The 12,702-nt window shown below is 40.0% G+C and overlaps 1 long non-coding RNA gene across 1 annotated transcript; it reads right to left on the bottom strand.

Moving 5' to 3' along the window:
* Positions 1 to 608: 608 nt before the first annotated feature.
* LOC309339513 lies at positions 609 to 7,586 on the bottom strand. Its single transcript, XR_014155431.1, has 3 exons — positions 7,533 to 7,586; positions 1,613 to 1,675; positions 609 to 692 (listed from the first exon to the last, which is right to left on the bottom strand). It is a non-coding gene; the product is annotated as an uncharacterized lncRNA (long non-coding RNA).
* Between the last annotated feature and the right edge of the window lie 5,116 nt (positions 7,587 to 12,702).

The raw sequence follows: 12,702 nt of genomic DNA on the forward strand, positions 1-12,702 counted from the left end.
AAGAGTTACTTTTTGTTATTTATTTAAAATATACATTAGTTTGCACAAAGTCTTTGCTGCATCTGACAGCTTACAGCCTTGTTCCCATAAGAAGTGTCTTTATTGGCGGGGGGTGGGGGTCCAGTTTGTTCTTGTTATTATTATGCTGCAATTGATGGAAATTCTTGTCAGTTTATAAAAGCCTATTTGATCCCAACTTTCTGAGACACTCCAGGTACTTGACAACAGATCCATAAACAATCCTCCCCAGAATGCATACAGAATCAAACATAAAATAAAATGTAGTTTACCTGAAGGAGGAAAAAAAGCATCAAACAGAATTTTATCCTTTGGTTTAAAAACAGTTGCCATAAAATATTTGGTTAAATGTTTACTTCTGAAGTTTACTATCTAGAATGACTCCCATTCATCCTATTTTCTCTTTTTATAGAAGTTATTCATTTGAATGATGAAAATCATCATGTCAGCTAAAGGGGAAAGGTTTTTCTTTTTTTAGTAGACAGAAGCCCAGACTTGTGTTTGGCCCCAGTGTTCAATACTGTAAGTTGCTTGTGGATAGAGCTGGGAGAGAAATTTGATTTTGTTTGCATTTAAAAGGAAACCTACCTAATTCACATTTTCTGAAGCAATACAAGAGTCAAAACAGAGACAGCCTTTGCAGTATCCACTTCTTCAAGTTCTGGAGTGTAGTTCTGCAGCCACATGTACAAAAATGCATATACTAAATTAAAGTGTGCATAGAAATGCATTTATTAGTGACAATAACATTCCAAAATGCATTGTATTGGAGGAGAAATGCATATATTAGGGAAATTGTATACAAACATTTCTGAGAAATGTTCAGAAAAATGTTGATGAATTTTCATGAGGACTTCTTTTGTGAAAAAGGGTGGGACTGATGTGGAAATGAAAACTGAATGAAAGTTTGTAAAAATGAGAAACAAATGGAAATCCAAATTGACAGATTTCCCCATCCTAGCTGTAGATCAAAGATCAGGTGCAGTGACTGCCATACTGTTGTACAGCAGGCTGAATTTCAGAAGATGCAGTTTGTCATACATGTGTATGACAAGTTGGACATATTCTAATTTCTTCTTCCCCAGAGCTTCTAAAGACAGGGGAGCACTTTGCTTGTTATCATCTTATGAAGTATAAAGCTAACATGATAAAGATTTAATATGAGAGGCAAAGGATCCATAAACATACCAATATTTTGTGTAAATATGAGAATGCACAGCAGTTATCAACATGCATATAATGCATATAATGTAGGAGTTACATGGGACTGCCTTGGTTCTGCCTTGGCTCTGCACAACCATATCATCACCTGGGTTGTGGCCCATGGCCAAAAAGGCCTAGCTCTGCTCCAAACCAAAATTCTGTTAAGGACGCCTTACAAACTGGAATGGTAGGCACATCACAGCTTCAAAGTACATCTTGCATCCTTACACATATTCTTCTCTTGAGTTTATTTCCAAACATCTAGTAGAATGCTTTCTGGCTTCCTACAAAAGCTTTGTTCATGTAGCCTGAGCACTATCTTGAAAAGCGTAATGAACAAAATGACAGCTGATTGTTCTGCAGAAAAGTAATTTTGTAAAAGAATGCTTACCTCAGAGGACTGTTCACACCTACCACACAGTGTAGGTCAGAAATAGCCAGATGAATAAAGCTGCTGCAAAAAGAAAAAATTAATCAAAGCAACATTATTTACTCCTTTCAAAGAACAACTTTTAAATTGCTTAGGAACCAGTCTTCAAGCTAAATAATTGGAAATGGCCAGTTTTTCAATTCTGCCTTTCTCAGTGCTATTGCATAGCTAGCATTTTACTTTATCTGCATTTTTAATCCTTTAATCTTTAGCATTTTATGCTTGCTTGCTCATGAGATAGTTGAATTCACCATAATCATTTCAGTATGGTGAACTCACAGGGGCGAAGAGCTCATTCATCTTACATTTTTGCAGATCTGTATCTACATTGTAAACACCCATTCTTCATTTGCAGCATCCTCCCTGACTCTGAGATAGTACAGAAAACTTTTTTGTTTAATCAGTGCCCCTGAAGAAAAATCACCAACACAAAAAGTGTTGGGTTCAGTAAAGTACATATTTGTGTGCATTTGTGGTTCCCTCACTCATCCTTCTGTTGCCATCCTTTGCGCGAGCATCAAGGTAATTTTTTTCAGGAGCCTTGCAGCTGGCTATGAGCCAGAGGGAGGCAATGGAGTTGGCTCACAGAATTTCAGCAAGCACACAGGGATGTAGTCACACCAATCCTCCTTGCAAGCATTTGACCAGCTTTGTAAGCATGCTTGATTGAATGCTCATGACATCCCTAAGGCATGCAGAAAATAAGAATCTACAGCTGTGAGCCTTTGCCTAGCTTCATTTTATAACTGGCAACATATTACATGAACTTTAAGACAGAGCTGCCCCTGTCACCCATATCAAGTTGCATGCAAGGTGCTCTGGGAACTTTATTGGCTAAAGAGCAGGACTAGAAATCCAGCACATAGCCATAGTTTCCCATTATGTGCAACCCTGGAAACTATGGTTAATGGCTTCAAAACAAACCAAGGATATTGCTCCATGGTCCAAAGTTAGCATGTTTGGAAGCCATTAGTTGCAGTTTCTGGGTTCACAAATGGGGAGCTGTGCTTAAGTGTTTGCTCAGTCACATGTGCAAAGTGGGGACCAAAACGGCTGCAAAGGCACTCCATGAACCTGCTTGATATCCTGGCTTGATAAATTAGCATTTGTGGCTTGGTACAGATGTGGCCTGTGTCTATTTCCCCTTGCAATTTTGCTGGTGACTACTATGCAAGCAGTGGATGCTAGACTTAGCTTTCTTCTCTTCAGGCACGTCACTCTGTGAATCATCATGGCATTAACCTGCACCTAGATTGCTACAGCAACCAGAAGCGTGGTACAAATCAGGCTGTTCTACTTTCATCATGGTTTCATAACTGTGCCTTGGGAAATCTTTGTAAAGATGCTGAGCTGTGTGAGGGACTAGACCAGAGAAAGTCTTCTGGAAAATCATAAGCAGAGCCGCATGGATGTCATATATAACTAAGTCTTCATCATGTCTAGATGCCATAACCTAGCCAGAGCTGGAAGAGACTGGGAAATGTGTATTGGTCCTGAGGAGCCAGAACCAAATGTCTTTATTCCCTAGCTTGGCTGGACTGGAGCAGACAAAGCTTGGCTGGAGTGGACAATGAGAGCAAGAGGACAGCTCCCATTGGTCACTGAATGGGCTAATCGTGAGTAGGGTAGAGGGAATGATCAAATGGCTAAGCAACAAAATGAGTTACTTGTTACCAAGCTGTATGAGCCAGAATGCATCATAGGGATTCAACTGATGAAATATTTTAACGTAGAAATCCAGAGCAGTCATTTTAAGGCTTGGCCAATGGTGGTATGTCTGAGGAAGTCTTCAAGGTCAATTCTGCAAATAACATATTTCTACAAACAAAATATTTTTTTTAGTGAAAATGAAACTTTAATAATTATAGTTTAATAAGTAAGAAGGTCCTCTGTCCAAGATGGTATAGCCTGGTTTTATTAGGCCTTCTATGCAACTTTATCTTTTATCTTTTTTAAAAAAAATAATACATTGAAATACAGTGCAATAAAAGTAGGATATAAATCAATACAAAATAATGAGAAGGTACCAAAGATTTCAAAAGCATATCAAAGAACAAATACAGGTAATATGGTGGTGTTGTTGTTGTTAAAAAAGCTCATACTGGTTTAAAATTGACTTTAACAAATGTTAAGATCTTGAAAGTCTGATATTCATATAGCCACTAAGTAGATATCAAGAGATTCCAAATGTCATAAGGAAAATGATGCTTACATGCCTGAAAACTGAGTGGGAGAACTGTACAAATAAAAGCTAAGTATGTAATTAAAGTCTTAGCAACAATTTTCTCCTCAGCAGGTGGAAGCTGTATATTCATGTAAAGCTAACAATTCTGTAGTGTTTGTCACTGGCAAGCTTGGCTGGTGAAATGGTTAGCCGTTCTTGGGCCATGATCCTAAGCACTGTATTGAAATCAATGGGCCTTCCTTCATAAGTAAATGTGTTCAGGACTTTCAGTTACAAACAGGAATCCTAGCCTGTTGCTGTTTTTGTTTCTTCAGTATGAAGTGGTGGATTTGATCTGCAAGTCCCATGCGCAGGTTGGTTGAACTGGTTAATTTAAGTACAATGCAAAACATCCCTTAAAAGGCCTTGGTTCAAAGAAAGTCTCCTACAAAGCTACAATATGCTATCAATTACCACAAACATTTTGCACAATACCTGCTCTCTCTTTGATAGATTCCTCTCCCTCTTGCAGCAAGTGGTGTAGCAAAGTTGCATGAGTCATCTAGCCCTATTAAGTTGTTCAGTGCTTCCCGTTTACCTGCTGTCTGTTTTGGGTACACTGTGGTCTGGAAAGCTCACAAAGGAGACAAGGAGGGAGAGTTGTCTTTTGCTGGACTCAGTGGGGTTTGGTTCTTCAGCTCTAAAATAAGATGGAGTTTCTGACCCTCTGAAATGTCATACTATGAGAAAGCACAGGTTATTTTATGAGAAAGCACACACAGCCAAGGGTAAGCCACTGGTTCCCTGGGCCAGAAACTGGCACATCACATATCATATTAGTGACACCATTTTCTTTAAAAATCTAATTCCACAGTGGAAATTGCTGGATTTGCAGCCCTCAACACGTCCTTCAGTCCATTTGTCCCTTTCAGTTCCTTCCTTCCCATTCTTTTTCTTCCTTCTCGCGTGCTTGGATGATCACTCCAAATGTCCTCAGTATCCTCATTTTCCTTTCCTCCCCTCCAACTTTGTATACTATAGCACCACTCTTGTCTCTTTCTCTCTCTAACCACCTCCCACTCTCATGTGTGCTCATGCACTGCACATTCATGGCTCTACTGCTGCTGACGAAAGTATGACCAGAAGGTGAACTGTAGCACCCGTGGTCCCCAGCCCACAATATAAGAACCACCACTTTAGAGAATGCTTCATTCATTTATGCTGTTGGTTCAATTAAAAAACCTGCTATTCATCATACAGATCACAGGGTTAGAGCAGATACCCATCATTTGCAGCAGGGGTGTGGAATCTCAGGCCTGGGGGTCATGTGTGACCCCTCAGGCCTTTTGTGTCTGGCCCTTGGTACTATCCCTAGGCCACGCCCCCTCTATAGCCACACCCTCTCTCTTCAGGCCACACCCCTAACAACACCTGCTTTGCTGCCTCCTTGAGTATGTTTGCCTGTTTGGAATGTGGTCCTTGAACGTGGTGCCTCTCAGCCAGATGTGGTGCCTCTCAGAGACATGTGTGTGAATGTATGTAAAAACTCTCCTACTATACAAAGGTATGATTCACTGATCCACCCACTGGTATATGGCCCCAGTGTTATGGACTAGCTACGTCTTCAAGAGTACCCCACGCAGAGCATGTTACAGTTATCCAATCAGGATGTTAGCATGGATCACTTTGGCAAGGCTTTCTTCATCCAAAAACAGTAATAGCCAGTGCTTTCCAGTGAAGCCACTTGAACTTCCAGTGACAAAGATGGCTCCAGGAGCTCTCCCAAACTACAAGCCTTCTATTTCAAGGGAGGTGCAACACCATCCAAGACAGGCCATCTACCTATTTCCCAAAGAACCACCAATGCACAGCCTTTCCATCTTAGCAGGACTCATCTTCACTTTATTGGCTGACATCCAACTAAGCAATGGTCCAGCACCCATACAACCTCTGCTGTTTCAGGAAGAAATAGTGTTTCATGTGCATATTGATAACACTATTTTTCAAAGCTCTTGATGACCTCTCCTACCAGTGACTTCATAAACAGGGAGTGGTGGGGACATCATTAAACATGAAATCTTTGTCACATTTAGCCCCTTCTGGACATGTACAGCAGATTGTGGATGAACTGTCTGTCTGTAATGTTTTCTTGTACCTTTCATGCCAGACTTGCACAGAATGTGCTGCTGATGTCCTGAGCACTCTGTAATATGCTTGATTATTCCTAGTAAGCAAAGGCTTTTGCCTGCTGCTCTTATGTATTATCCTCTGGTTCTTTGCCCCCATGCCTTACATAGGAAGAACTGCGTGGTAACAAGCATTGTGCACTGCTAAAGAAATTTTTTAAAACCCAGCTGCAGCACAGATAGCTGGACAATCAAACCAGTCTAAAGACTTGGCAGGGTTTGGGGTGGGGGAAATGGATGTGTATTTGATATTGTTTCCATACAAGAAGCCTAGGGCTGTGTGCATGTTGCCAGCTTAAAATGTGGGTTCATTTTATCAATTCATATTGAAGCATGTCTGGGGAAAACACATAAAAAAAACAAACACATTCTTCAGAGATGGGAAAACACATGTCTGGGGAAAACACATCAAGAAGCCTAGGGCTGTGTGCATGTTGCCAGCTTAAAATGTGGGTTCATTTTATCAATTCATATTGAAGCATGTCTGGGGAAAACACATCAAAATGCAGTCTTTCATAAGAAACAACAGGGTAGGTACAAGTTAGGTATGACTTGTGGCTAATGTCATGTGTATACCACTTCCCAAACCAGCAGTGGGAACACACTAGATGCAGAGCAAGCAGGAGTGTTTACACAGACCATGTAGATATGCCCTGAAGCAAGTTTAATACACATATCAGAAGGCACACTGCCCATGCAACTTTTGGCTTTTATATTCTAAAAGGCAGCAGTCCAGCTCAGGAAAGCAGAAAGGAAAAGATGCTGACTGAGTTTAGCAATCAACCTTTTATATATTTCAAAGTTGCTTCTCCTATTACAAAAGCAAATTCTGCAGATGTGTGCCAAATAATCTCTTAGCTAAAAACCGTTCTGCCCTCCCAACCATAGTCAGAATTTTATTGTGGATTTCAATAACGCCAGAATAAGATTCTGAGAGTTCAACCATTACACCATTTTTGCCAGACACAAACACATTTGTTTTTCATTTGAACTTTTAAAAAATATCGCTTTATGATTTCAAATATTTACCATGGGGCAGGAAATCAGAAATTAACATATTTAATTTACCATCTGTTTTAAATCTTTCTGCCTACACAATTGTCAGCTATCCAATCTACTCCCCCCCCCCACTTTTCCTTTTCCTTTTCCTTCCCAGGTTTTTATTTTTGCTGGCTCGCTCAGTAAATACATGGCACACTGCTACAGGTGCAATTGTTGGGAGAAATATACCATGTAAACAGATGGTCAGGTAATTCTACTACTGATAGGTCCCCAGTAGAGCCATTACTAGCATCTTGTTTCATCCCTGGTCATTTCCCCAGTCATCAGTTAACAAGAAAGGGAAAATATACTGTGGTCGACCAGCTACTTCCAGGTTGGCAAGCACATCTCAGAGTTGCTAGGTAACCTACAAAGGCTCCTTCCAACTTCCATCAAACAAGGCAAAATGGTTGCTGGTGGCAGAACAACTAACTGCAAAGTAGGTTTAAAATATTACAGATATTCACATTCAAAAGTGAGCTATACTCACCAAGGTTCAAGTGGAGTTTGCATGTCTTGAAAATTGGGGGGAAACAGCAACCCTAAAATAAGGCCGTTGGGTTATGTGTGTGAAAAACATCTTTGTGAAGAAACCTAGTTTCACAAAGATTTCTACAACAACAAGCTCAGTTACATTATTTCTCATATTATTTACATTACATGATGTGAATCTATAGGAAATTATATAAGTTTCATAAATATTGAATGTCACCAGGAAAGACAGTACAGCAGTTTTAAACTAAAGCAATTATGTGTAATACGACCCTAACCGAAATGCTTGTTTAAAAATGTCCATGTCTGAAAATGTATATTAGAAGGCTTTGTTTCAATAAGGCAAAAGGAAGCAGCAGAATTTAGTTTATTTTTAGGTAAAGGTATATGCTTTTGTTTACCCAGACATGTAAAGCTGTCATGTTTTAATGTATATTTTAAACTGTTGGTTTTATTTCTACTTAGATTTTTTAATATAAACCCAACTTGTTTTAGCCTTGGCCTTTATCAACTATTTTAATACACATTATCTATCTTTTGTAGACTGCTTAGAGGTTTTATTTATAACCAAATAAATAATATACAAAATACATTAAAGAAAATGAAATATAGATGACACAATGCTATTGTACAGCTTCTTATGCTTCTTGCAGCTGGATGCAAGGAGAAGTGGTCAGCTATCATTATGCTGCAATCAGGTTGTCAGATTTTTCCCACTTTGCACTGATTGGGATCCTAATTAAATAGGCACAAGGGGCTGCCAGGAAAGATAAATGTCCTTCATCTGCTTCTGTAGCGAGAACCCAGCACATATTTTGTTCCAAAAAGGCTGAAAGAAGACAGGACATACCTTGGGAAGTGCTGACTCTAATCCCCAGTTTGTATGTTTTGCTTGGTGTATTTCACTTCCCATCAAGGGCTTTGATTCTCATATCTGGCAGCATTGGAAGTGAAAAGCTATAAACCCCAGGAGAAAGTAACCCTGGTGTTGTGAACTATTAGCAAGAAGGAAGTAGATGGGCATAGGTAAGGGAAGTTGAGAAGGTTGTGAGTGCTCTGTAGTGAACACTGGAAAAGAGGTATGAATCTGGACAAAGCCTTCTGCCTGTTAAATAGGACTAATTGTGACTCGTCAGAGCACTAAGCTACAGACACAAGCAAAGACTGTCTGACAGCATCCTGGATCATTGTACACCAGGAATTGATACCATCTGTCTTTCTGATGCTGTTGGATTCTAGCTCCCATCAGTCCCAGCCATCAGGGCCAATGGTAAGGGATGAAGGGAGCTGGAGCCAGACAGCATCTAAAGAACATGGCTCTAGTATCTTGTTGACTATCAGTAAGCATATATTCAGGAAAATCAAACACAAATTCCCCCACTTGCATTAAGAGAATTGGTAAATGACTTCTCAAATGACATTTGTTAGTGTGGGCTCTTGCCTTTGCTAGAGTAGAGCATGCCACTGTTTGACCTGGCACAGAAAATGATGACTTCTAGGACTGAGCTTTTACATCCATTAAAATCTGAGTTGCTTAAGCTTAGCCAATTTTTCAGTTAGGCATGTTCCCGTTTTCCTGAAGAGTTAATTGTGTTTCCCCTGTAGTTCTGGCAGGGCAACCAGGTATTCTGTGGGAATGTTAAGTTTTGACTTACTTTCAAAACTGGCACAGAACACCTGGAGGAGGCAGTAGATGTAAAATCAGTCAATGTCCTTGCAGTCTCCATTCCAGCACCTTTGTTTTAACTTGTGCTCTGGAGCCAGCTGAGTTGCTGAGTGTTCAGCTCAAATAAATCCGCCTGTTGAGACTGTCAATTAGTGCCAGTTTTGATGACAGCTTGTTACATTTTCCAAAAGGTCACCTAGATATTCATCTTTTCTGGCACTCTGTCGGAATCAGCTAGATATAAATAATACTTCACTGGGATTTGTCAGCAGTGCTTTCACTTTATTTAGCACAGTGCTGGGTACAAATAGCTCCAGATTTCAAAATATTTCAAACTCAGGGGGTTCTTTAGCATAGACTATATTTAGTGTCCTTATGTGCAATGGCTGATTGCAGAAGGTTCATTCATCCAGTCAACAGATTTTAGCAGCATTTTTTCCATGGTTGTTTGCCGAGTTGAAAGGGAACCTTTCCTGTGCCAGAAAAAGACCTAATAATCTACTTGAAGATTACCTTACCAATCAAGATTATCTTAAAAATAAAGATATTGGGTTGTATCCTGTGCTGTCATGTGCAGATAGATATGACTTTGATTCATCTTCCTTTCCTCCCCTCTGCAGGCCCCATGTACCCACAAAATCTGCTTTCCCACGGACATCTGGCTGGCCAGAACATGATTCTGAACTAGATGGGAGAAAAGCAAGAAGACCCATTGCACCAGTGAAGTCTACTCACACAGTGTTGGGTTCTGTGCATTGTAGATTAACAATGTAAATGTTTCAATGTCAATCTGCCAATTACATTCTGGAAATTAGACTCCTCTCCTGTTCTTCTCAACAAGTACACTCATTCATTGATCCCATGTGAAGTCTCTCTAACCCTTTGTCGCTTCCACTGCACCTCCCATCAAGTTAGTCCTTCTCGGCTATCTGCTTATTAGTGCTTTCCCTTTCACCTGAGCCGCTTGCTCCATGACCTCCTTGTCTCCCCAGGTTCTTCTGATTTAGAAGTTTCTGCTCAAGTACAACCTACCTTCCTGCTTGGCTTACTTATATTCCATAGGTTACTTGTTCCTTGTCGTTTTGTGAAATTTGCATTGCATTGAGTTTTGTTTGATAGTGTGGTTTCATGTTGTTGTTGCAATTTTAATTGTAGTAAACTTATGGATTCCAACCTATCACTGGCCAGGAATGCTTATGCCCAGCATAGACTAGTTAGTCAGATATAGCCATTCCTGGCAGTGATAGCCTGGCCTCAGCTGTCCATGCTCTAGTAATCTCCTGATTGTACTCTACATGGGGCTGCCCTTGAAAGTGGTCTGGAGGCTGCAGCGAGTGCAGAATGGGACTGCTTGGATGGCAATTAGGGCAACCTGATGGGACCATGTGACACAGTTCCTGAAAGCACTGCAGTGGCTTGGGACCCAAGTATTATTATTATTATTATTATTATTATTATTATTCATTTTACCACACCCATCTGGCTGGGTTTCCCCAGCCACTCTGGACGGGTCCCAACAGAATATTAAAAACACAATAAACATCAAACATTAAAAACTTCCCTAAACAGGGCTGCTTTCAGATGTCTTCTAAAAGTCAGATAGTTCTGTATCTCCTTGACATCTGATGGGAGGGCATTCCACAGGGTGGGTGCCACTACCGAGAAGGCCCCCTGCCTGGTCCCCTGTAACCTCACTTCTCACATTTAGAGAACTGCCAGAAGGCACTTGGAGCTGGGCCTCAGTGTCCAGGCTGAACGATGGGGTGGAGATGCTCCTTCAGGTATACTGAAGGTATATGCCTTCCCCAACACCAGCCATATTGGACCCTATGAGAGGCAGGTGAGGCCTTGTTGATGTCGCTGCCATTGGATGAAAGGTTTTCTAACTGTAACTACTTTCAGATGTTTTAAATTGTAATTGTTTTTATAATGTTTTAACTGTTTTATAATGTTTTTGCTTTGTTCTTGTTTTTAAATTGTGTATCTGATGACCACCTTGGGCTCATTGGGGAGAAAAGATGTGCTGTAAAGTCAATAGATAGTAGTAATCTATTGTAATAATTTGTTGACTAGTTTCCCCATTTAGCAGAATATTCATGACTATTCCCATGATATCACATTAACTCAACCAATGACAATTTCCGAGACAATAATAAGATTGTTTATTTATTTTTTTAAGTGACATTTTCACTGGTATGCTTATCATTTGCAGTGGTTTTAGAGCACTGTAGGATTATTTATCCTCCCTTACTAGAGCAGCCCTAGTGCCACTTAATGGACTCTTTAACTATGATTCACATCATATAGGCACTGTAGCCTTTGCCCTCAAGAGGCACCAAACAGAATCTGTTGCTTAGCGATGGCGGCCTTCGTGGAAATTAGTTTGAACTTCAAAAGCACAAAACATCTCTTATTAGGCATGGGTTTCAAAATAATGAATTCCTCAGAGAGTGCTTATTAGGATCAGTGTAGAATCAACCTGCCATGAGCACCAGCAACAAGAAAGGTCTTCAGCTCCACATTAGGAGGAAATTGACTATAACTTCCTCGGTTTGTAATGTGATGTCACTAAAATGTGCCAAGCAAACCTAAAATATGTGTGAGAAATAAGCTGCACCAATCAGTAAACTGCGGAAGTTAACCACATGGTTTTGAAATTATTTATTCTAAAGAAAGAGTAATCTGGTAAAGAGGTGGAGCAACAGTAATTGAAGAAATTAGTTAAGCATGAAATGAGACAGAACTAACATCCATGGAAAAATTAAGATACACCCCACTTACTTAAAAAGGGGGGTGGTTACTAGGTTTATATTTTATATAGCAGTGACATGACCAAGTTTGCTAAAGACATTTAATATGTGATTCAGTGCAAGCAAATGCAAAGTGATGTACTTTGGAACAAAAATCCCTAATACACTGGATTTCACTAATGGCATCTGAATTGGCAGTGACTGAGTACTGCTGATAGTTCAATGAAGACGTCAATCTAGTGTGCAGCAGCTGTGAAAAAGGTGATTCCATAATGTGAATCATTAGGAAAGGGTCCATTTTCAAACTGTGAATATAAGAACTTTCACAAATGTTTTGTGTGACCACACTTTGAATATTGCGTACAATTCTGGTTGCCGTATCTCACAAAGGATATTTGTAAAGCTGTAAAAGCACAACCAAAATGATCAAGGGGTACTAGAACAACTCTCTCATGAGGAAAAGTTGCAACACTTGGGACTTTTAAGGCTTAGGAAAAAGGAAAGGAAAGGGAAACATGCTGAAATTATGGGGAAAGTGGATAAAGAGAGGTTCAGTCTTTGTCTCTTTTATAATACTAGAACCTAAGGTTATCCAACAAAGCTAAACAGTGGGAGATTCACAATAAAAGGAAGTGATTCTTCATGCAGTGTATATATTTAAACTATAGAATTCACTATAAGATATAGTGATAACCAGAAACTTGGAAGGGGTTTAGATGCATCCCTGGAGGATAAGGCGATCAATGGCTGTG

Source organism: Podarcis erhardii (assembly GCF_964252035.2).
Source record: "Podarcis erhardii genome assembly, chromosome: 3".
Lineage (NCBI taxonomy): Eukaryota > Metazoa > Chordata > Lepidosauria > Squamata > Lacertidae > Podarcis > Podarcis erhardii.